At 36.0% G+C, this 26,292-nt stretch overlaps 1 protein-coding gene and 1 long non-coding RNA gene across 4 annotated transcripts in view; one reads left to right on the plus strand and one right to left on the minus strand.

Moving 5' to 3' along the window:
• LOC309500348 (uncharacterized protein) overlaps positions 1-26,292 on the plus strand; it is a 252,069-nt gene that overhangs the window by 135,887 nt on the left and 89,890 nt on the right. The gene's annotated exons all lie outside the window — the stretch shown is intronic.
• LOC309508956 lies at positions 2,559-3,548 on the minus strand. The gene is made up of 5 exons (XR_014209741.1): positions 3,491-3,548; positions 3,245-3,309; positions 3,085-3,144; positions 2,906-3,003; positions 2,559-2,708 (listed from the first exon to the last, which is right to left on the minus strand). It is a non-coding gene; the product is annotated as an uncharacterized lncRNA (long non-coding RNA).

The following is a 26,292-nucleotide window of genomic DNA, read 5'->3' on the forward strand; positions in this document are numbered from 1 at the left end:
ATTTGTATGTCCTTGCTAAAAAATATCTTTGTATGCCAGCAACAAGTGTCCCTTGTGAGAGGATTTTTTCAAAGGCTGGAGAAATTATCTGTAAAAAAAAGAAGTAGGCTAAGTCCTTCCACAGCAGAGAAATTAATATTTTTGAATAAAAACCTCTAAAAAAGTGAGACATTGTGGCTTGATTTATTTTATTAATATTCATTTTTCATGACCAAAATAACATTATACACAGTGAGGAGCCTATAGGTTACAAGCTTCACATATTAGAAAATTATAATAATAAAAAAAAAAAAAACATTTTTTTAATGGCTCGTCAAGGTTGTTTCAGATCAACACCTGCAAGTGACCACTAGGTGTCACCGTTGAGACGGGTGTCGGATTGATTCGAAGCCTCGAAACAATATGGCACATTTGGTTCAACTGTTTCATTGCTTCACGAGGCCTCGATCTGGCCATCACTACTAAACACAAAACAATACCCACGAAGGGGAAAACATAATTAATAAATACAAAACCAAAACAGAACCTGAATATCTGGAGGATCACAGGGAACAGGAAACATAAGACAACGTACCAACCCAGACTGCAAACAAGAGGGGACTTATAAAGGGAAACTAATCAGGAGGGAACAGGTGGATGAACTCAAACAATAATCAGATAACAAGGGGGAGGGATCAGACAATGACACGAGCACATGGCCCAAAATAACAAAACACCCATGTGCAGCACAAGACAGGACAGGCATGTGACAAAAAGTTAACCATTTAAAATTAGTAAATTGACAACTATTTTTTTTTAAACATTTTTTTTTTAATTGCCAACATTGAAGACACTTGATGTTAACAAGCAGAATCACTGTAACTGAGTTATAACAGCCAGATTTACATTTACATTTACATTTACATTACATTTAGTCATTTAGCAGACGCTTTTATCCAAAGCGACTTACAAATTAGGACTAGATTAAGCGAGTCATCATGAAGAGGCAAAAACTAAAACAACGCAAGAAGTGCTCAAGAAACGAAGTTCAGGCATTGTACAGAGTAGCATAGGCCCGATAAGTGAGGTTTTAGAGGGAAAGGGGAGGGTTTTTTTTATTACTTTTTTTATGCTGTTAAGTGCTCACGGAAGAGATGGGTTTTCAGCTGTCTTTTGAAGCCAGATGAACAAAGAGAAAAGGTGATCTGATGGTGTTGGTTGTGTTTTAACATAATCATTATTTCACAATCATTTGACCTGAATCACTGAACTCATATAGAGCCCAACTGCTGAGTTAGGTTTACTTTATTAATCATAGCAGCACTGTCCTTATACACTGCCCCCGTGACCCGACCCCAGATAAGCGTAAGAAGATGGATGGATAAATGAATGGATGGATGAATAGTTTGGTCATGAAACAATGTAAATCTGGTGAGCATCAGCATGTTCTTCATCATGAAGAATGAATGAGGAATCAAGAATAAACACCAACCTCTTTGCTCTTCAGTATCATTATGTTTCATTCTGCAGCCCCCGCGACCCGGCCCCGGATAAGCGGAAGAAGATGGATGGATGGATAGTCGAAACTGAATTAGAGATATCTTTAATTACCTTTGCTTACGTGTGACACATCAATTGAAGATATCTACACTGTTAGACTTTTCAAGGGTTTTTTACAGTAACTTACTGGCAAGTTACTGTAATTAAGAGTTACAGTACCAAACCATATTTCAGTTTTGTGTAATACAGTGCATTACTGTAAAAACGAAGCTAATCAGTACACTACTGTATTTTTATTTGTACTAAATATAAATTAGATTTGATCATTTTGATATATGATTAATTTTATTTTTATCCTACATAAGTACTACTTTCATACAAACCAATTAGACAAAGTTATCACAAAATACCATTTTTTTATTTAAAACATTTCATATATATCACAAAATAAACATGCCAATGCTGGAAATGATGTGTGAAATTTTTACACATTAATGGGTGAGTTTAGAGACAACATTTTTTTGTTTTAATTTTAACTCATTCATTGTGTTAATGATTTTAACAAAGTAAATATGTCAGAGAGGTTAGCACAAAGATGTGTAAACGTGTTAAATTAACACATAATGTGCTGTCCTTCACTGCAAACATTTTTGAAAACATACATAAAACCATAAACAAAACATTAGCATTTGACTAAATGAATGTAGAGTCATTGGTTGTTTAGCTTATACAAGTGTTATAATGAAATATCAACCATTACATTCATAAAACTGCAGAATATAAATACATTAAGCATTCAAAAAGGAAATGTCCAAAACAGGACAAAACACAGTTCTTTTCACAATACAAGACACATAACCCCACCTTAAAAATAATTTCACTTATTTCCAAAAATGTGTTGGATTCATGTACACTGGTGGCCAAAAGAAGTATTTAAGTGGCGTAATGTTTTTGAAAGAAGTCTCTTTGATGCTCAAGAAACATTTCATATTATTATCAATGTCTGACTGTATACTCCATCTTTTCTACAGCATAGGAGTAAAAGTCATCAAAATAATCTTTAAAAAGGCAACACAATGTTTTTGTCCACCTTTGTGAATAAATGAACTTCTCCAAAGATTGGTTCCTGTTCAGAACTTGATTGACAACATCAGAGTGTTCCCTGGTCTGCATGCGTGTCCACAAACACAAATGTACTCAGTCCTTCAGAGGAGATCCTGGTTCCAACACTATATGAGAGAGAGAGAGAGAGAGAGAGAGAGAGAGAGAATATTAGTGTGTGTCACATTATTTTTAACCTCCTTTTTTGTTAATTTTTATTATTATTTTCACAAAAACTGAATATATATTTGTAAACAGCTTTTGTCAATAAATAGCATACAAAAGAACTAAATTAAATTATGCCAGATTAAATTTTAATACTTACAAATCCTAAATTCTGTCCAAAAATGCTGAGATCCATAGAAAGAACGACTGAAATCGATGATTTTAGCCCATTTCAGCTTGTCTGCAGTGAAGGAGTCCCTGTTTGAGACAAATACCCAGTAAGATACATGCAAGAAATTACTGTGTGATGATCGTTCTCATTCCTACAGTATAACCCACCTGTGCGCTGATATTAGGACCTTCCTAGTCAGGTGGGACTGCAATGGTAGAGTCTTCTGGCTAATAAAATATCAAAATAATGCAAAAATATAAACTTAAGTTGTTTAGAATGCTAGATTTGGTATGAATGAATTAGTGAGAGTTTAACTGCAGTGTTTACCTGGATACATTTAATCTGGTGAGACTGAACAAAGACAATGGTCCATCTTCTGATTGGTTCATTTGCTGTGTAATAAAGTTAGACATAATGCAAAGGTCACTTATTTGATATAAAGTTTAAAGAGATTTTATAAGATATTGTAAGCTACCTAGTCTGCACCAGTGGCTCAAAAGCAATTTTCACATAGCGTATGCTAATCATTTCAGCAAATTTATCTCAAAATATATCACAAATGGGCTGGCCTACCTCTGGAATCTTGCTAGAAGTCACTGGCGCGAATTGGCGCTTTGTTGCAGTTGCCTTTAAACACAAAAATGGAAGTAGCCTAAATATTAAATTCCATAAAAAAAAAATATATAATAAAAAACTATAATATGGAATAGTTTGTAAAATAATGCTAAAACTATAAAGGTTCTCATCAGTAGGCCAACATTAGGCTATATACAGAATTTCACATTAGTTTATTCACATTTATTGTTAATGTAAACGCGTTGGTCGTTGGCATATTTTAACTCGACAATTCAATAATCTAACAAAGTGTGTAAAATGAAACGTTAGTTTACCATGGTAAAGTTCGTTACCGCCATGTTGACGACGAGTAACGTTAGGCTAACGTTAACGTTATAACATAGGTTAAACTGGGCACAATCCTGTCAACACACACAGAATGTTTTTTTTTTTTTTTTTTTTTACCTTGCTTGCTGATCTCTCTCTCGGTGAAGTGAATTCCGTCTCTTCCCCGGGCCAGACACGAACGTCGCGATCCAACAAAAGACAGACCCCATTACCTACACTGGATGCTCTGACGCGACACTACAAATCCCAGACAGTGTAGTGATGCGCCGCGGCCGTTATATTTCTGACGTAGTCCGATACGAGTCCAAGCGCTCGCGCTATTTCTGACAAGGGATAAACAGGTTTGCATTTAAAGGTCCGGTCGCTTCAATGTGTCCAATATAGACAGCCTCTGGCTATTATAGCGTTGTAGACACGCGGTGTAAGGCAAAAATTAGGAAATAAAAAGCACGGTGGAATGGTGCCAGCCAGAGAGGCAGTTACGTCAAATACAGTAGTATACAGCAAATTTAAAAAATACAGTAAGTCTCTGTATGTGGTGTTAGACGTCACAGAAAATTCCCATGATGCAATGGGAATCACAGTTATTTACTGTAAAGAGAAATAGCAGTATAATACTGGGGGATTTAAAGTAAATAACTGTAGAAATTACAGAAAAGTCTAACAGTGTATGACGTCATTATGTATCTCTTCAATGGAGTTTAATCATAGAGTATTTAGAGATATCTCAAATCAGATTTATTACAAGTGCAATTAAAATTGCAGATATCTCTAAATATTATTCTGACTAGTAAAATAATAATTATGAATAGTCAAAATACATTTATGACTATCCAAAATATATTTATGGATAGTCAAAACATAGTTGTAGATGCTAAAATGGCTTGCCATACTATAACAGCTTGTCATGTGTTCCCCTCTCGTTCCTCCCAGTGTAATACAGTGTCAGAAGCGCGAGTCCTGAAAAGTGAGTAAAACTGAGGAGTAAAACAAGTCTCTGATAGAAAACATACAGTAGTAGAAGAAGAAGAAGAAGAAGAAGAAGAAGAAGAAGAAGAAGAAGAAGAGAGAGCAGTTCACGGTATTTCTTATATTTACAGAACCATCACACATTGTTCTGGCGTCTTCTCACTGATATAAACATTTAGTGCAGCAGCAGCAAGCATCCCAAGCCAACTTAAAGTTTGTCTCAACAAAATGTTTAATCTAGTTTAGCTCTTATCTCCGTAACAGCCTGTGGAAGATCTTCAGCAAATCAGAGGCATGAGGAGAATATGTTGAGTTCATTCAGACCCGAGCGATTTTGTGTGCTTTTCTGTGATTGTCTCGATGTTTGGAGTAAGAACTGTTACTGAATGTAAAAGCTTGAGATCTGTGAGGGGCATTGATGGGAATCGATCTCAAGTGTTGCTGCTGGAGATATTTGACAGAACAAATTTGTTTATTACTTAACATTTTTAATAATACTGTCTGGAAAATATACTGTTAAATACTAGCCTATAATGAGCCACTTTAAATATATTTACGTTTGGCAGACGCTTTTATCCAAAGCAACTTACATTGCATTCAAGGTACACATTTTACATTTTGTCAGTTCTTGCTTTCCCTGGGAATCAAACCCATGACTTTGGCGTTGCTAGCGCCAACGCTCTACTGTTTGAGCTACAGGAAAGCCTAATATAAATATATACATAAATCTTAATATAAATATATGGGAAACATTAAATTATTGCTTTGTGCTACTCTTTATTTTTAAAGGTTTTGTGATCGTTGTCAGTTTCTGTACTACAAAACTGCATGTTCTATTTACATTACTTTCTAACAATGAATGCAGTTATTAGAAACTAGAAGTACATTCAGATTCATATGAAGGCTATATATGATGGTGTTGTAGTTATTTACGCAGCAGGGAACCCGTGTCAGCTGCCAGAGTTTGTGCCCCGGGTGTCAAGTCTTCTCTGGCAGCTGTTAGTTCTCCCATTAGCTCTGGTGTCAGGTGTCACGGGAGTTTGTCACCGCTTCTGCTGTTTGCTCAGTAAAAACTACACTGTTTCTAAAGATTTAATGATGCATACTATATACCAGCAAGCAGAGGAGACCAGAATATGAACCCAATGTTCCCAAATGTGTAAGCATTTTCCCAAATACAATATTTTTCTATTTTCCCAAATTACACCATTTTCCATTACACCTTTTTCCCAAATTACACACACAAAAGGAGTGCCCAGCTGCTGATAGACAGTATTTATACAATATTTATTATATTTTTCTTTCAGTTGTTCTTTCTTTTTCTTTCAATGGAGAAAGTAAAAGACTTGAATCCAAAAATGAAACATTGTTATAAGTGAAAATTGGTTCAGCATTGCCTGTTATTGTCACAGTTATATAGAATATGTCAAACATCCATATGAATATGTCTAAATATCCATTATACTATTAAATGTTTTCTTGCAGTGTAGACATCCTCAGACACCCAGGGCTCATCCATCATCTTCTTCGTCCTCTTTTGAGGAACTTCAATCAAAGTCCAATGATTGTAAATATCAATTTGGTTTATAAACCCAATCTTAATAATTTATTTGTCTTCCCTTTAAAATTAGTTTTCATTATCTTAACAATTTTAGTACTTCCATTTGCTTAACCGTGGTTTTGAAAACTAGTGATCTTTAATATGGGAAGTACACAACAGAAAAATAACCCCCTTTCAATATTGCAACTCCAAAAAGCATTCCTAATTTAGCAAATCATGCTCATAATTCTCCAAACTTTAAATCAAGTTTTCCTTAACTTTTTGGCTCAATCATATTTGCAAAATGTTTCCTCCCTGCGCAGGAATATTTAAGAAAAGTGTACAATAATCTCCAAACATAAGTCATTCAAATTGTTTTCCTCCTAATGCAGACAAAGCATTACAATAAATCTCTGCTGATTATATTATCGATTCATTCTACGTTTTTGTTTTGCACGATCCATATGAGTTTTGATTCAAAATAGGGCTGGGTAAAAATAACTATTTCTCTTTTTTTATGAAGGAATATCAATTCTTAAATTGAATTTTTAGTCAGTCATTTTTAGTTGATGAACGAACAGAACATTGTAGTGCACCTTCTATCCAATGAATCACAATATGCCATGTGCTTTGTTATACAGAATAACATTTCAAATTCTGTCTATTTTATTACGAAATTTAACAATGAATATCAATTTGACACTGTTAATCTCACGTGTTATAGCTCCTCATTCTCATTGTAGCTCCTCAGTTCAAGAATACCTTAACTGAATAGCTTTTCTTCCTTTTTACTAATTTCTAAATAAACTATGAATAAACTTATCATGTCTCATGTAATCACTCAAACTAAGAAAGCTTTGAGAGCAATGTTACATTTACCTCATAAAAGTCATTCAATAAACTTATTAGACAATTAGAAAAAATAACTCTACATATTCAATATATGTTCATTTCTTTTTCTGTATATCTAAATAAATCGAACAATCTATACGTTTTTATTTCAACCATTTCAAACATAAGGCATCAACTTATTAAAACTTCCTTGTGTGTAATTTGAGTTTTTGTATACAATTAATTTTAGTCTTCAATATTTCTGGAATGACTGCTGACCCATTATCTGAATTTATTTCTGATAGAATTTAAAATATAAGAAATACTTCTCTGGTAGAACTGTAATTACTGCTCCTGACCCTCCTCTTAGGGATGGGCAGATCGATGCTGCAGTGTCAATATATCGATACTCACAAGATACTTGGTATCGATAGCTCTACAAAAATATCGATATTAAAATTATATTAATAATTTCTGCATTATTGTTGTGTTTTTGGTACTTCTTTTTAAGGTTTGTGCTAAATAGAAAACACCCCTACATATTTAGCTGGCCCGTGAGAGAAGCGAGCGACGTGCCCTGCCCACATGTTCACGTCATGTACACGGCACGTATCGCACACTAGTTGAGTAGTTGCACACTTCCGCATAAACAGAATGGTAGACTACTATGGCAGAAAGAAGGCGAAGTGTATTGTGGTGCTACTTTTCAACGGCAGACAAAAATATTGCAATTTGCAATATTTGTGACAAGAAAGTTTCACACAGCAGCAACACAAGCAACCTCTTTAAACATTTAAAAACAACACACCCTGAAACGTATTAGGCTGAACAAAAACAAGCTGCCAACAGTGCCCAGTCTCCCGCTCCACCCTCTGTCCGACAAAAGACGTTGCAGGAGAGTTTTCAGGGATGCAGACCCTATCCAGGTACTACAGAGTGCACAGTCAGTTATTATCTCCTTCTCTCTCTTTCGTTAGGCTACATTTGGGTAAAAACTAGTGCTGGGGAAAAATTAATCGCGATTAATCGCATCCAAAATAAAAGTTTGTATTTGCAGAATATATGTGTGTACTGTGTATAATTATTTTGTATATATAAATACACACATATGCATGTATTTATTTAAGAAATATTTGCATGTATATACTGTATATACATTTATACATAATTTATATTATATATAAATATAAATAATTTATATATAAATAAATAAAAATCTTAAATATATACATGCATATGTGTGTATTTACACTCACCTAAAGGATTATTAGGAACACCATACTAATACTGTGTTTGACCCCCTTTCGCCTTCAGAACTGCCCTAATTCTACGTGGCATTGATTCAACAAGGTGCTGAAAACATTCTTTAGAAATGTTGGCCCATATTGATAGGATAGCATCTTGCAGTTGATGGAGATTTGTGGGATGCACATCCAGGGCACGAAGCTCCCGTTCCACCACATCCCAAAGATGCTCTATTGGGTTGAGATCTGGTGACTGTGGGGGCCATTTTAGTACAGTGAACTCATTGTCATGTTCAAGAAACCAATTTGAAATGATTCAAGCTTTGTGACATGGTGCATTATCCTGCTGGAAGTAGCCATCAGAGGATAGGTACATGGTGGTCATAAAGGGATGGACATGGTCAGAAACAATGCTCAGGTAGGCCGTGGCATTTAAACGATGCCTAATTGGCACTAAGGGGCCTAAAGTGTGCCAAGAAAACATCCCCCACACCATTACACCACCACCACCAGCCTGCACAGTGGTAACAAGGCATGATGGATCCATGTTCTCATTCTGTTTACGCCAAATTCTGACTCTACCATCTGAATGTCTCAACAGAAATCGAGACTCATCAGACCAGGCAACATTTTTCCAGTCTTCAACTGTCCAATTTTGGTGAGCTTGTGCAAATTGTAGCCTCTTTTTCCTATTTGTAGTGGAGATGAGTGGTACCCGGTGGGGTCTTCTGCTGTTGTAGCCCATCCGCCTCAAGGTTGTGCGTGTTGTGGCTTCACAAATGCTTTGCTGCATACCTCGGTTGTAACGAGTGGTTATTTCAGTCAAAGTTGCTCTTCTATCAGCTTGAATAAGTCGGCCCATTCTCCTCTGACCTATAGCATCAACAAGGCATTTTCGCCCACAGGACTGCCGCAAACTGGATGTTTTTCCCTTTTCACACCATTCTTTGTAAACCCTAGAAATGGTTGTGCGTGAAAATCCCAGTAACTGAGCAGATTGTGAAATACTCAGACCGGCCCGTCTGGCACCAACAACCATGCCACACTCAAAATTGCTTAAATCACCATTCTTTCCCATTCTGACATTCAGTTTGGAGTTCAGGAGATTGTCTTGACCAGGACCACACCCCTAAATGCATTGAAGCAACTGCCATGTGATTGGTTGATTAGATAATTGCATTAATGAGAAATTGAACAGGTGTTCCTAATAATCCTTTAGGTGAGTGTATATATACAAAATAATTATACACAGTACACACATATATTCTGCAAACACAAACTTTTATTTTGGATGCGATTCATTTTTTCACAGCACTAGTAAAAACCTAATATATATCCTTCGGGCAACCCGCATGTTATATATAATGGCTCTGTAATATATATATATATATATATATATTTTTTTTTTTTTCAAAAGAATAGTTATGTTCACCATTGGTGCATCTGTTTGATCAAAAGTACAGTAAACACAGCAATACATATATTATTACAATTTAAAATTACAGTTTTTTTATATACTGTATATTTTTAATATATTTTAAAATTTAATTTATTCCTGTGATGCAAATCTGAATTCTCAGCAGCCAATACTCCAGTCTTCAGTAACATGATCATTCAGAAATCATACATATATTCAGCTTCCCGTTAGTCATTAGAAACCTTTGTCCTTTTTAGATGATTCCCAAAGAGTCCAAGACACCACAAGGAGCCTAATCAAGATGATTGTAACTGACTTGCAACTGTATTATTTTAAACATGTTTATTTATTTGTTGGCCAGTATGTGTCATGTGGATGTAATTTGCATGTAAGTGTAATGATCAAATTTTATATTAAAAAAATAAGCGGCATCGGTGTCGTTAAAATTGTACCAAAAAATGTCGGTATTGTATCGAATTAAAAAAGTCTGGTATCGCCCATCCCTACCTCCTCTGCTGATTTCATTGCCTTTACCCGTCTATATCATGTTCATCTAATCCATTACCAAGTGTTTTATTAGTCCTTCTGGTACTGATATATGGCCTTTTTGTGTCGCTGTTCCTTTCTAAACTTTTGTTTTTGGAACAAAAAAAAAAAGCCTTTTATTTAATTTTCTTTTTATTTAATTTTCCTTATTCTTAATTTTGCCTTTTAATTTAATTTCCTTTAATTTAATTTTCATTATACTTAATACATTATTCCCCCTTTGCGCAATGGTAAAATCATGCGCATCTGGATTGAGAAAATTCAAAAGTATTATTGGTGCAACAATCTTTCGTTCATGTGAACACAAAATATACTTTTTGACCCTCCTCTGGTACCATATAGAGCCTTAAATTAAGTAGGTATACCCTTGTATTGACAAATTGCATCCGAGTACCCTTAGGTTCTATTTTAAAATGTCTTTTAGTTTTATTTTATTTTCCTTCATGACTTGTCGTAATTACCACTGTGCTATGTCAATTTCTTGAATTAATTGTTATCATTCATTATTTTAATTTCTTTTCTAATATCTTGTTATCATCGTTTCTACGTTGCTTTGATATTGTTTTTTCTCTTCAATCAAAATTTTTCTGTTGGAGTTATTATCATGTTGCTACTAAGTCTATTCAAGGGCTGAACATTCAATTTTAGAAAGGTTTATATAATTCTCTTATGGAATTTTGATGTTCTAAAAATAAAAAAAATAAAAATTCTCTCTTTCATTTCAGAGCTGATGGAAGTGAACGAGGAGAGAAAAGAACTGAGTGAAGTGGAGGAGGAACATCATGTCAAACCTGGAGACAAAACTTTGAGTCGCTCAAAGACTAAAAATACATTTTTAAAGAAAAGAAGAGCCAAGAAATCTACAACCTGCACTCAGTGTGGAAACAGTTTTGCAAACAAATATAACCTTGAGATTCACATGAGAATTCATACTGGAGAGAAGCCGTTCACATGTGATAAATGTGGGAAGAGTTTCATAGATTCATCATACCTTAAGAAACACATGATGATTCACACCGGAGAGAAGCCGTTCACATGTGATCAGTGCAGCAAAACATTTTCAAGGGCATCAAACCTGAAGTCACACCTGACAGTTCATACGAAGGAGAAGCCACATTCATGTTCTGTGTGTGGAAAGAGTTTTTCATGGCTGCAAAGTTTACAAACACATGAGAAAATCCACACTGGTGTGAAAGAGTACATGTGCTTTGAGTGTGAGAAGACTTTTATTACAGCCAACGGTTTAAAACTGCACCAGAGAATTCACACTGGAGAAAAACCTTACAAGTGTTCACACTGTGACAAGAGATTCAGTCAGTCATCATCTCTGAAAAAACATGAGAGGATCCACAGCAGAGAGAAGCCGCACACGTGTGATCAGTGTGGAAAGAGTTTCTCTTTTAAAAGTCACCTGAAGATACACATGAAGATCTGTTAGATCCACAGCTGGAAATGACTGAAATTCACTGGGGGGACTCTAGTTGGGAAGATTTTTTACTTTTAATACTTAGATGTACTTAAATATAAAAAAATAAATATGTAATTAAAAAGTAATCTAAAATACTATTAAACAGGCTAATTTCATGTTTCCTCCAAACAATATTTTCTTAATTATCAAGATAACAACATTTAGGAATTTTGTGTGGCACAAACACATTTAATCAACAGAATCTCTTCTTGGAGAAAATTACCTGTTTGATTTTGGCCAAATTAAACACACATTGTCTAGGAATTTGCATATTTGGTGCATACAGAATTGAACAGGTCAACCAAACATTTTAAATACATTTGTCCTTGGGTTAGAATGTTTTGGATGGCTCTCATAGGAAGGTAATATGATGCCATAAAGAATCACATGCGCAGGGTGAGATTTGTGAAAGTGTACACAAGTTTGCAAGCCTAAATTACATTTGCATGCGCAAGAGAAGATTTATAAAGGTGTAAATCGCCTTTCAAATTTAACAAAAAAAATATTTGTAAGTGTAATGCATGTATTGTGAAGCTGCAATTTCATGCTAACGCAAAATAAATAGGATCTGTATTCTTCTGACTTCCATTTTTACACTTTTGCCACACAAATACGGCCAAAAGCTTTGCAGGCCTGTGAACAGCAATTTGCAACCGAAAACAACAGAGCCAGGAACTGCAAAACAGATTGATCGCGTAAACGTTACCTAATGTAACCTCGGTTCTCTCTAGAAGAGGGAACGAGTGTTGCGTAAGTTACTCACGCTACGGGTAAAGTAATCTTTTCTCGAGATATGAAGCCAAACAATTATCCTTAATTTTTGTATTTATTGTCAACGCAGTGCATGCAGCAAGCAAACCTATCAAGCTATCTAGCGTGTTCATTGGCTGCCCTGCGGCAACTGCAGCAGTCTACCACTGAGCCTTGCGTGACGTCACTCCCAATGAAGGTGCTTCGCGCCCTCACGCCTCACAGCCCGCCAGAATGGGGGTGGCTTAGCGTATAAAAGGAAGGGCTCAGGGGCTGCTTACCTGGTTTTCATCGACTTAAGCGCAATGAGCTTGTGGCCCGAGCACGGCGGGTTACGCAATACTCGTTCCCTCTTCTAGAGAAAACCGAGGTTACATTAGTGCAGCTCAACCAGGAGAGCTAAATTAAGTGAAAGTAGACTGCACATGAACAATCTGGGCAGAACATACACACGACTTAGACTGACAAAAGTCTAGCCTGCAAGGCAGGAACTTCCAGGTTATAAAACCTAACAAATGTAAAGGGGGAGGCCCAACCTGCGGCCATACAAATGTCATGAATAGAAATCCCGCTGGACCAAGCCCACGACGAGGCCATGTCTCTGGTGGAATGAGCCCTGATGCCCAAAGGGCACTGCAGGTCTTTAGACTCCTAAGCTGCCGCAACAGCGTCCACTATCCATCTGGACAGACTGTGTTTCGAGGCGGCGAGACCCTTGGTGCGTCCACCAAAGGAAACAAAGAGCTGCTCCGAGCGCCTGAAGGCGGCGGAGCGCGTGATATAAATTCTCAGCGCTCTGACAAGCCGAGAGAGAAATGACCTGCGCTGTGAAAGGAGTGTCGATCACCTTGGGGACATAACCATGTCTCGGTTTGAGAATGACTTTAGAGTCATTGGGTCCAAACTCAAGACATGCTGCGTTAACGGACAACATGTGTAAGTCACCCACGAGTTTGACTGATGCTAGGGCTATCAGAAAAACGGTTTTGAGCGGGAGGTATTTCAGATCCACAGTCTCTAAAGGTTCAAAGGGTTGAGCTTTCAGGGCCTCCAAGACCAAAGAAAGATCCCAAATAGGAACCGATGGGGGCAGAAGGGTATTCATCCTCCTGGCTCCTTTGAGGAAGCGGATGATGAGGTTCCTTCCCATTGCCTGGCCGTGCATCGGCTCAGCAAACGCTGCAATAGCCGCAACATACAATTTGAGCGTGGAGGGGGACCTGCCCATGTCCAGCAGCTCTTGAAGGAAGCAAAGCACCCACGAAACCCCACAAGTTTGTGGGTCTTAATTTTTGTCGGTGGACCATTTATTAAACACAGACCATTTAGACGCATAGAGCCGTCTCGTAGAGGGAGCTCTAGACTGTGTGATCGTGTCCTTCTGGCCAGGCAACGGGTATCCATTGATTGTCCATGCATGCAATGACTAGCACTCTGGATGAAGATGCCAAATCGAACCGCCGGCTTAAGAGAAGAGATCTCTTCTCACAGGGATCGGCCATGGGGCTGAGTCTGTCAGCCGCATCAGTTCTGGGAACCACGTTTGGTTCTCCCATCGTGGGGCTATGAGGAGCACCGAGTGGCTCGCTTCCCTGATTCTCCCGATGACCTGTGGTAACAGTGAGATCGGAGGGAAAGCGGGCAGCTGGGCCAAGCTTGGGCCAGCGCGTCCTCGTTCTTTGAAAAGAACCTTGGGCAATGAGAGTATTCCTTTGATGCAAAGAGGTCGACTTTTGCTTTGCCGAAAAGGCGCCACAGTAATGTCCGAGGATTTAGGGACCATTCCACCGCGGGAACGTTGTCCCTGGACAGTCTGCCTGGGTCATCGTTCAGGTGGCCCGGCATGTGCAAGGCTCTGAGCGAGCGCAGTGAGTGCTGAGCCCAAACGAGGAGGCGTTCCACCAGAACACAGAGATTTTCGGATCTGACATCGCCATGGCGGTTCACGTAGAACACCACAGACATGTTGTCCGTGCGGACTAGTACGTGGTGGCCTCGCAGGTAAGAGAGGAAGTGTCTCAGCGCAGTCTCAACCGCTATCATCTTTAGAAAGTTTATGTGAAGGCGTTTCTCCCGGTCTGACCAGAGGCCATAGACCGGTCTGCCCTCGAAAAGAGCCCCCCAACTTAGGTTGGAGGCATCTGTCGAGATCATCTTCCGGTACGAGACGATTCCCATTGTCCGTAAACTGTAAACTTAAGTTCAGTGCCGTAAAGATGAAAATATTTCTACCATATTTTTTACAGTAAAGTACTGGCAACCACAGCTGCCAGTTTTTTACCGTAATATTTAGATCCCTACCGTAAAACCTAAAATATTACTACCATGTTTTTTACGTAAATCGCTTTCAACCAGCTGCCAGTTTTTTACCATAAACTTAAGTTCAATGCCGTAAAACATGCATATTTTTACGGGGTTTTTTTTTTACGGTAAACGACTGTCAACCACAGCTAGCAGTTTTTTACCATAAATTTTAGTTCAATGATGTAAAACATAAAAATTGCTACCGTTTTTTTACGGTAAGTTATGGTAAATGCAACGGTAAGGTTTTTTTTTAACAGTGTATTTCCAAAATCCATACATTTAACAGTATTTTACTGTAAAACTACATGAAATGTCCCGTGAGAATTATTACAGTTTTTCACGGTATATTATAAGGGTACATACTGTTAAGCAATTAACATTTCTTTTCTGTTGCTTTTTTTACAGTATTTTACCGTTCAAATTATGAATTTTTTTACAGTGTACACTTTCACAAATCTTACCCTGCGCATGCGATTCTCTATGGCATCAAATTGCCTTCATACTCTCAGTTCAGTACTTTGAAAATCAACAATTATTAAACATATTTAAAGGTGAATACAGTCATAAGTGAAAGGGAAGCTGATGTGCATTCTAAAAAAGCAAAATAATTGGTTAATAATGTTTCTATAACAGTGCCAGCTCTCCCTATTAGCGAACTAAGCGGCTGCTTGGGGCCCCCGGGGGCCACCCGTGGCTTTCCTGTAGCTCAAACAGTGGAGCATTGGCGCTTGCAATGCCAAGGCCATGGGTTTGATTCCCAGGGAAAGCAAGAACTGATAATAATGTAAATGTGTACCTTGAAATGTAATGTAAGTCGCTTTGGATAAAAGCGTCTGCCAAATGCATAAATGAAAATGTAAATGAAAAATGTGAGATACGGGCAGTGGAATTTCAGGAAAACTTGGACTTGAGAAACTTATTTTAGTTTAAGCACCACACTGTTAGACCTTACCAGGTTTTTTTACAGTAAAATACTGGCAACACTGTTGCCAGTAATTTACTGTTAATTGTACAGTTCTTTACTGTAAAAATGCACTAAATTAAAACTCGAGTTAACTAATTTCACTTACAAAAACCGACTGCCTTAAATTGACCAACTGTTATTTAAATGTATTAAATAAACTTTATAATGCATTAATAATGTGAGCAAAGTATTACTGTGAACTTATTTCATTTGAGACCACTAAAAAAAGTATCGTACATAAAAAGATTTCCACTGGACCAGCAACTACACAGTCACCGCCTGTTAGTAATAAAGCAACATGCAGCATTTCATCAATGTTTTTAAATCTTCTCCGGGACTGAAGCACAGGCTCTACTCTTCAGCACAATGGTGACCAAAAAAACTAACTTTTACAGTAAACTACTGACAACAGTGTTGCCAGTATATACCTGTTTTATAACTTACAGTTTATTACTGTTAAAATACATTTCATGGGTGTGTCTTTTTATTTTACACTGTTAACCCTTTCATCCCCACAGGAAAATCCACACTACAGAGAGTAAAAAGTAACATTGACGCAGTGTTGCAGTGAGATAATTAAGAGAATATGTAAGTGATTGTTGAGCAGGAGTATAAAATGTTTTAATGCACTATAAGATTTCAATATCCTTTCATATTACTGATTACAGAAACATTGTTTTTCATGTTGTTAACTAACAGATATATGATAAATTGTAAAATTCCCATAAATTCAATGTTTATATACAGGATATGATCGGAGAGTCAGGCATGTCCAGGATGATAATGGCATCACCACAACAGCCAAATTCACCTGATCAAATTTTTCCTGACTTTTTCATGCCATAGCAAATGTGTTTTAAAAACACAGTTAAAGCAGCCAGAAAAAAACAAATATTATAAAGTCCAGGGTCAAGAGCCCAACTAAAGCAACAGGGATCTCCATCATGGTGACTACAAACTTTATTATTTTCAATAAAACATCAACAACTAAATATCTCTTAATTCTCAACAATAACTTTTGTACGAAAGAAATAATGTTAAACTGGTTTGTAAACTGGTTTCACACTCAGTGTGGCTGGAAGTCAGTTGTAGTTCTTGTGTTTGTCTTTTTTCAGGTCTTGTTTCTCTGTCCTTCAATGATTCTGCTTATCAGGTGTTCATCAGTGTCTCAATTCACTCAATTATTTTTATTCACTCTGCCAAGTGGACTATATTAGTGAACTAATGTAGGGAATAGTGAATGAGGGTATAGGGTGTGATTGGGAAAACAGCCGCTGAGTGTCAATTTTGAGCACTGTTAATTTACAGTATATTCCTGTAGGCTAGTTTTGTTTTGTATGATATTGTCAGAATTTGGCCTTTTTCTACAGCAAGGGTTAACAGTGCATGTCATGCGGGAGATGCTGTAAAAGAAGCGAACGCAACAGTTATACACGTCCTTCTAGCGCATTTACATAGAAAAACAATGGAAACATAGGCATTTTATTTCCACTTTTCAAATATTGTAATTTTACAGTTAAATACAGTAATTCTACAGCAGCTTACTGCTAAATCACAGTATAAAAATTGTGAAGTCACAGTAAACAGCTGTCATTTTACAATTATTTACTGTAAAAATGATACGGTAACTTACTGTGAAAGTCATGCAACTGGTAACCTGCAATTTATTGTAAATTTACAGTGAAATAATTAACAGTGTATTTCTGTTCTGAGTGTTCTTGAGTTTTGAACAATAAATCTTGTTCTTGTTCAAAGTGATCTTGTATTTTTTCTTTATTTCTAGAGCAATATAAGATATATTCTATCAAAAAGTAAAAACTTTGGAGGATAATACGAGTAATAAATCAATGCTTTGACTTGGACATTTTTGTCCTTTATGGACCTGAGTGGTAGTTTTTTTTTTTTTATTATCTGATACTGCATAAAAATATGAAAGCATAAAAATGAATGTTGTTGTTAACCATTGACATATCCAAGGATGTAAGGGACTGTTCGTTTTTTATTTAAGGGGCCACCGGAGGAGTTTTGAGATCTGTAGTCAAAAAATACATGACCCTCCCTTCGCCAGCAATACATTTTTCTATGACCCTCCAAAATGATTGTGAAAAAAGGCATGACCCTCCCCGATAATTTATTGATTAGCCTACTTCTGTACTGGTTTGCGCTTGGCAAAGATGTTCAGATAGCCATTGTTTTGTTTTTTTCAACCATAAACTCTTGCTTTCTCGTCTTACTAGGGCTGTAATGATAGACCAAACCTACGATTCGGTTCGTATCACGATTTTTGACTTGATTTGAAAAAATCATGTTGTCGGTGCTGATGCGGTGTGACTCGTTCAACATGTGGGTGGCGCTGCCAATAAAGCATCTAAAAGCTGTCAAAAAGAACCGGCAAAAGTAATTATTATGAATATGTCAAATACAGCAAGGAGACATTTTAATTGTTTATTAATAAACAAGTGTTTTCTGTGTCGACTGCAAAGATGAAGTTGACGATGCGTCGCGATCTTCGCAGAACGCGCCAGAGATAAATGCACATTTCATATGGATTACATAAGCAGAGAGCAGTCTGTTTTCCTTCGTTTTGAATTGTTCTGTTTAAAAGTAGACATTTCAAGCTTTCTATATATTTCTCAGGTCTAAGGCAAGTAGCCTACCTTGCGCTGATTTTCAGTTCATTTATGAGACGAGAGTCCAGTTCACTCGCCGGCGCCTCCCTGAATATCTATTTTCTACTATATTCTTATTCATTAAATACAGGCAATTGGTTGATGAAATGTGGATTAAAATTAAGATACAATTAATAAAAAACGAAATTCACTTTAAAGAAAGGCTTTGTGCTTTCTGTTTGAGGTCTTTGTTAAATTTAAAGTCGCTTTCAGAGCAGTCATGTCCGTAATGGAGAACTGTCATGCCCATAACATTGTTTTTTTGTTTTTTTTCACATAAATGCGAACACGAAAAATAAAATTAAAAGAATATTTTATGTTCTGTGGAGGCTGATCCTTCTTCATCCAGTGGGTATATCTTTTGGTTTTGCGCAGTGTAATTCATAGAATTACTAAAAAATCTTTTGCCTTAATTTTTTGTTTTGTAAAAAATCTTTTGTTAAAGATTTTTTGTGTCACGTCACATGTGTATTTCCCTCATAGTAAATATAAAACGCATGTGTTGACTGATATTTTTCTAATGTCTTGACTCCTTTGTAAAGGGAGTATGGATAGTATGGAACTAGTTTTTTGGTGTAGGTCTACATATTTTATGTTAACTTAAATAATACTAATTGTAATTTAAAGATGTGGTAGCCCTATATCTTACACATCACACTCCACTGTTATGGCGGCAATTTCAGTAGATTTACTCACTAACATTATTGTGGAAACAAAATAAGAATGGAAACTAAAATATGGTCGTATCGCGCTACAGCGCACATTCTGTCAGCTGCAGTTCTGGCGACATACATTCTGTCTGGCGACAAAACTCGACATACATTCACATCACATGTTAATACAGTTACACTCACAGGACACTGTGCACTTATTCGCAATCACAAAAGTTCATTATTTGCTCGTGCTTTAAAGCTTTGCCGGGTAAACATTTCATTGGCATTCTGTTCTGACATGATGATGCACCTTTTCTGAGCGCGTACTGAAGTGTGCGCGCACTGTCAAACAGCGCCAAACTGGATTTTTGTTGGGTCAGACCCATCTGATTTCGATAGGGGGCTGATACCGCGAGAGCAACATAGAGCTACATGGAAAAAATATGCACCCAACAAGCCACTTTGAAATTTTGCTGTTTTTATGAATATAAAAGTTGGGTGACCCTCCCCCTAGACTAAAAAAAGTTGGATGACCCTCCCCTCAACAAAGAATAAAAAGACATGACCCTCCCCTATTTCCTCCGCTGGTCCTTTCCATAAATACCGAACGGTCCCTAATATTTAAAGAAAGAAAAATCTGCTTAGCATTTAGTGTATGGAAATGTTTTATTATTATTATAATTTTTATCAAAATCAACAGTGACATTATGTAAAGAAACTGGTGTTTAAGGTGTTAAAACTCTGAAAATTAATGAATGTTTGGTAATTATGATTAGAACTGATGCTGGAAAAAAATTTAAGTCAGTGAAAGTGGAAAAAAATATTAATCTATAATATTTTTATGACACTTTTTTGACAAGGACATTTTTGTCCTTTATGGACCTGAGTGGTAGCTTTTTTTTTATCTGATACTGCATTAAATATATTAATGCATCAAAATTAATGTTGTTGTTAATCATTGACATATCCAAGGCTGTAATAATCAAAGAAAAAATTATTACATAATCTTGTAATTATGTACAAATTACATATATTTAGTTATATTTAGTTTGATCTGATGTTGACAATCAATATGAAGATTTCGTAAACCTCCCTCCACTGACCATTTGTTGAAAGCCAAAAATGAAACTTTTGCAGCCATTTCATAGTTGAACTGTTTAAATGTGATGAAGTGCTTGAATGGTTCTAACATGAATGTTCTTCAGCATCATGAATGAATGAAGAATAAACACCAACCTCTTTGTTCTTCAGGATCTTCAGTGTGTTTCATTCTGCAGGGTTCTGGATCACTCATGTTCTCACTGTCCTCTTTAATAAACTCAGTCTTTGCAGATTTCAGCTCTTCCTGATGCTCTGATGCTCGTCTTCACTTGCAGCATTTATTGGGGAATGTTTGTGGGAGGGGCTTCAATGACCATGTGACTGATGTGGGAGGAGCTTCACTGATTATGTGATTGACATGCCCAAAGCTGATCTGCCCAAAATAAAAAATATATATATATCAGTTGCTGAGTTTGTTTCCAATCCACTGAATGAGTGACATTTGCTTGTTGTAACTCTTCAAAATTAAACTTTATTTTTGTATCTTTTTTCAACATTGAATCTAATACTACACATATTTAACTATTAAAAATGTGTATTGGTCAATCTCAGGCAACTTTATTTTTTTTTTACAAGGTTTCTAAGCAGAAGATGGACGCATGTTTTCTCAGTCCTATAACCAAAACTCATGTGCCATTTAAAAAAGCATTTCAATTAATTCCTTTGTTTTCCCCACAAGAGTTAATTTTAAATAAATTGCTGGTTACATGTTTAAATAATTGATATTTGTGGAAAAAAAAATCACTATATATAAAGGGAAGTTAAGACAAAAAAGGGAGAAAAGAGAGGTTTGCAAATGCGTTTCGCTTCTTCCCCTGCAGGATGCCATGGATGGGTGTTTCTGGCACCGGCATAGTATATGAGTTCTCTCCATCTTATACAAAACAGAAGAAAGACAAAAGGTTTAAGTCACTTTGTGGTGGACTGGCTCCCTGGAAGTATGGTGTTCACATTGTAAACTAATGCTAATGTCTACAATATAAGTAACTGCAACCTTAAATGTTAAAGGTACAATATGATACTATGAGTACTAATATTTACAGTATTAAATCAACAAAACAAAGGACTCTACTCCTGTTACTTTAACTCACCCCTGTTATTTTTCATATAATTAACAGGAGTTTTTAATCAAAAAGTTATCAAATACATGGCATATGGCCACATAGCATGCATGCTAATTGCATATGGACACGGAGGAAATTCTAGTGACTTACTAAAAGTTAAGAAATAGTTAAGTTAGGAAATAATTCAGGTAACAGTATGTTGAGATTCTTAGTCATAGTTACAATTTTAAATCAAATATACAGAAATTAAAATTAGATTACTTATGTTCTTCCAAATGTGTATTTTATCTAAAATATTTGGTAAAATGTTTTTTTTTTCTCATGAAAAATAAATAAATTTAAAGCATTGATTGGATACAAAGTCACACAACAATGCAAAAAAAGGATTTTGAAGGATTTTAATCATTATATTTCATGGTAAAGTTTAGAGATGGGGACACGCAGAAAAAAATGCTATTTTTTAGAGTTCCAAGTGGTTTTTATTAATATTTTTTAATCATACATTTTAAATTTGTTGTAAGCTTAATGGGCAGGACTTTTTGCTTAATAATAAAATGTATTTTAGAGTTAATTTTCATGCATTTTTATACATATACAGTGCTATGCATAAGTTTAGACACCCATACTAAAGTTGACTAAAAGAGGAATAAAAAATCATCTTTTGGAAACTGAACTTAATGCCTTAATTTAAAAAAATAGGAAAAATCCAACCTTTAAGGACACCAATTTTATTTGTGAATGAATAATGTATCGTAAATAAATAAATGTTCTTCCTTAAAATACAGGGTGCATAAGTTTGGACACCCCTATGTTAAATTCCCATAGAGGCAAGCACATTTTTATTTTTAAAGGCCAGTTACTTCATGGATCCAGGATACTATGCATCCTGATAAAGTTCCCTTGGCCTTTGGAATTAAAATAGCCCCACATCATCACATAGCCTTCACCATACCTAGAGATTGGCATGGTTTTATTTCAGTTAGCCTAATAGCTGGTTTGATTTGCATTGAGAGATGATCTTATGGAAAGTACCCCATGACAATCTCTATACTGTAAAAAAATGGTAATTTCTTCCTGTTGTTTTTACGGAAAAAAAATGTATATTTAACATTGGATTTCAGTAATATGATATAATGTTAATTTACCGTCCTATTGTAGTATTAATATCTGTTTTATACACTGATAACCACCAATCACAGCAATGATGAGAGTCACATGATCAATCAAAGCTCAACACAATCCAATCTTCCACAAGAAAGTTAATACTAATATATATAGAAGCTGCACAGTGTCATTCACACAAACATTAAACACCATCATGGTAACACATGAAATTTTAAAAATGCAATAAACATTAATTTAACAACATTAAATGTAACATAAACCCCTAATGTACATAACTAATTAGAAAAAAACGAAGAAAACTATGAAGAAACATAGTTATTTATACATCAAATGTGAAGTGTCACATGGAATTGTGGGAATGTCAATTTACGGTTTTTCACTGTAAATTATACAACGAGTTGTTTTTTCACTTTCAAAAACTGTAAATGTACCGTTAGATCTATCACAGTTATTTACCGTATATAGTACGGAAACTTTCTGTTAACCAATTAACAGTCTTTTACCGTTACAATTACGATCATTTTTTACAGTGAGGTGAAAACAGGAACTCTTACACACACGCAATAATCCGACAAAGAACAAGGGGAACACACGCAAGAAGTAGAGAGAAAGTAATGAGACTAAAGGGAGAACATGTGTCACAAGCCGCGTTCCCATTACCCTTCAAATTGAGCAAATTGAAATTGCGAATTGAAAATACGCTCAATGGAAACACGTCAATTTCGTAAAAACTCCCATTTATCGCAAAAAAGTTTTCACGCTCGCATGAGGTGGTTTTTCAGGCAATTTGAAAAAGAAATATTTCGCAAAACTGCAATGGAAACAGTTTTTGCGCATTTACAGTCACTTGACTTAGAAGGCAGCTGTGTGTTTGGACAGAATACGAAGTCAAGAGTTAAAGTTTGAGATCTGTGAGGGGAATCGATCTCAAGTGTGGCTGTATACAGCCACTTTATCTCTCCTCTTTATTTTTTTAAAGCTTTTTCAGTTTCTAATGATCTAATTACTTTATTGTAATGAATGTAGTTATCATAAAACCAAACTTTATCAGTTCTTCCAATAGAGCAGTTTTACAGGCTTTTATATCCTTTATAATCGGTTTTTAATGGTTAAACACTCAGAATAAAGTGAGATGATCTGCTGATGATCCTTAATGGCTTGTTGAATGAGTGTTGATAGTCTGAGGCTCATCAATATAACAGATCTGCTGAAAACACTCTTTATTTCATGACAATAGTTCCTGTTTTCACCTCATTTATTATGCTGATGTCTTCAGATCTCCTGTAAATTGACACTTAAAGCTCATTTCATTGGTGTCAACAGACTGAGGGTATTTGTTGGCTGCTATATGTACATTTATTTCTGTGTTGATGATTTTAACAGTTTTTCTTACCATTATTCATATTTGGAAGAATTTAAATCATTTATATTCTTTTCTATATTTCTAGATACCTGGATTTTAATGAAGAAGCAGAATAATGTTAGGATTAGCAATAAAAATTGTTCAAAATAATTAATGAATTGGCTCCAGTTACTGTAGGATGAATAGATAGACAGACATAAACGCGTATTTAACAGGTTAAAGAATGACAAATGTTTTGCAACCTATCATTTTCTATTTTGTGGGTAGGGCCTATGTGAGTTTTATGTGAGTCTTGTATTGTTCAGTCATTTCATAGGTATCGGGAGAGTTGTGTGTTGTGTAAGTGCGCCCTCTATTGGATAGAGGCTAGAGTGGTGGTCACATACTGAACTTTCGCGCTCGTTGCTCAGTCTGCATCTACTGGACCGAGAGAGGTGTTCACATCAGGGCGATGAAAGCTTGAAATATACCGGTTGTAACTTTAGCTTTAGTGCACATGGTAACTTATACGTGTATTTTATGGTGAGTGCATGTACATTTAGTTGAGATGTGTCGAGAACTGCTGTTTTGAGTGCTTAAAAAATTGCTAACATCCTGGTTTGTTTTGCTGTGTGCTAGCGCTCGCCAGTCTATCGTCTTGTAATGCAGCCCACGTGTTTCAGTTGTCCTTTTTCTATGTTAGGCTGATTCTGAATGGAGAGAGAATCATGAACTTTTGCTCTGAAATTGTACAGGTATGTACTTCCAATACCAGGTTTAGAATATAATGTGTTCATTTAAAAGTTGTCTTGTTTATTGATGTCCAATGGCACTGAACAGCCCAGATGTAAAGCATGTACAATTTTTGCTTAATGCATGTTACTGTGTGTCTTAACTAGTGAAAGGAAAATGGTTCAAAAAACAAAAAACTCAGTAATTGATACTTTTGATTTCGGCAGATCAGCACCCCCAACTCTGGAATTCATCATCAGTGAAGCTCCTCCCACTGTGATTACATCATCAGCGAAGCTCCTCCCACTGCTATTGCATCATCAGTGAAGCTCCTCCCACAGCAATTCTCCAATAAATGCTGTAAATTCCCATCAGCTACAAGTGAAGACGAGCATCAGAGCATCAGGAAGAGCTGAAATCTGCAAAGACTGAGTTTATTAAAGAGGACAGTGAGAACATGAGTGATCCAGTACCCTGCAGAATGAAACACACTGAAGATCCTGAAGAACAAAGAGGTTGGTGTTTATTCTTCATTCATTCATGATGCTGAAGAACATTCATGTTAGAAACATTCAAGCACTTCATCACTTTTAGATAAACAGTTTAACTATGAAATGGTACAGAAGGTTCTGGGTTTTCTTCAACAAATGGTCAGTAAAGGGAGGTTTGAGACATTTTTATACTGATTATCAATATTAGATCAAGCTAAATACTATTTTACATTTATTTTATATCTGGTTTGCAATTTGCAACAACGTTACCAGAATTTTAGTAATTTTCAACATAGTTAAAGGTATAGCGGAGGATCTTTCCGAATTTTAGATAAGTCCCGCCCTCTCCACTTTTTGAAAAGTTTGATTGATTCACCAGAATGATTGACAATTAGGAGGACCAATAGTATAGTGTATCCACCCGGAAGTAAAAAAATCCTCCGCTATACCTTTAAAGAAAAAGTTCACTTTTAAAATGAAAATTCTGTCATCATATACTCACCCTCATGTTGTTTCAAAGCTGTATGAATTTCTTTCTTCTGCTGAACAGAAAGGAAGATATTTAGAAGAATGTCAGTAACCAGACAGTTTTTGGGTCCCATTGACTTCCATAGTAGGAAAAAAATATACTATGGAAGTCAGTGGGACCCAAAAACTGTCTGGTTACTGACATTCTTCTAAATATCTTCCTTTCTGTTCAGCAGAAGAAAGAAATTCATACAGCTTTGAAACAACATGAGGGTGAGTATATGATGACAGAATTTTCATTTTAAAAGTGAACTTCTCCTTTAAAAACAATTAAGATTTTTTAAGAATCGTTAAACACCAAGTTACTGATGAAGTTTTATTTGTCAAATATCATACAAGTTATTCATAGTTATAGAGATTCTTCTTACAGTAACTTGCGTAACAGGGTTGATGAATACAGTCAATGCTACAGTTTGTGTAAAAACTGAGACAATGGATTGAGATTATATTCTTGTCTTCCCATCATGCAGTAGAAAGAGGCCAGATGATGTCACAATTTTAAGAAATTCTCTGTTTTTAAAAGGAGGAAAATCATGTCAGGAGTAACAGGGTTGAGTGAAACATGTAGGACACAGATAATTCTAATAAAATTTTTTCATTTAAAACTAGTTAAAGCCACGGCCGCTCTACACTGAGCATGTGGGCCGTGAAATGACGTCACATTCTGTGGCAGCTTTTTCACAAACATAAATTTAACATACATTTAACGGTATAACAAAAAAAAAAAAAAAAAA

The sequence above is a fragment of the Leuciscus leuciscus genome, assembly GCF_965113295.1.
Source record: "Leuciscus leuciscus genome assembly, chromosome: 1".
Classification (NCBI taxonomy): Eukaryota; Metazoa; Chordata; class Actinopteri; order Cypriniformes; family Leuciscidae; genus Leuciscus; species Leuciscus leuciscus.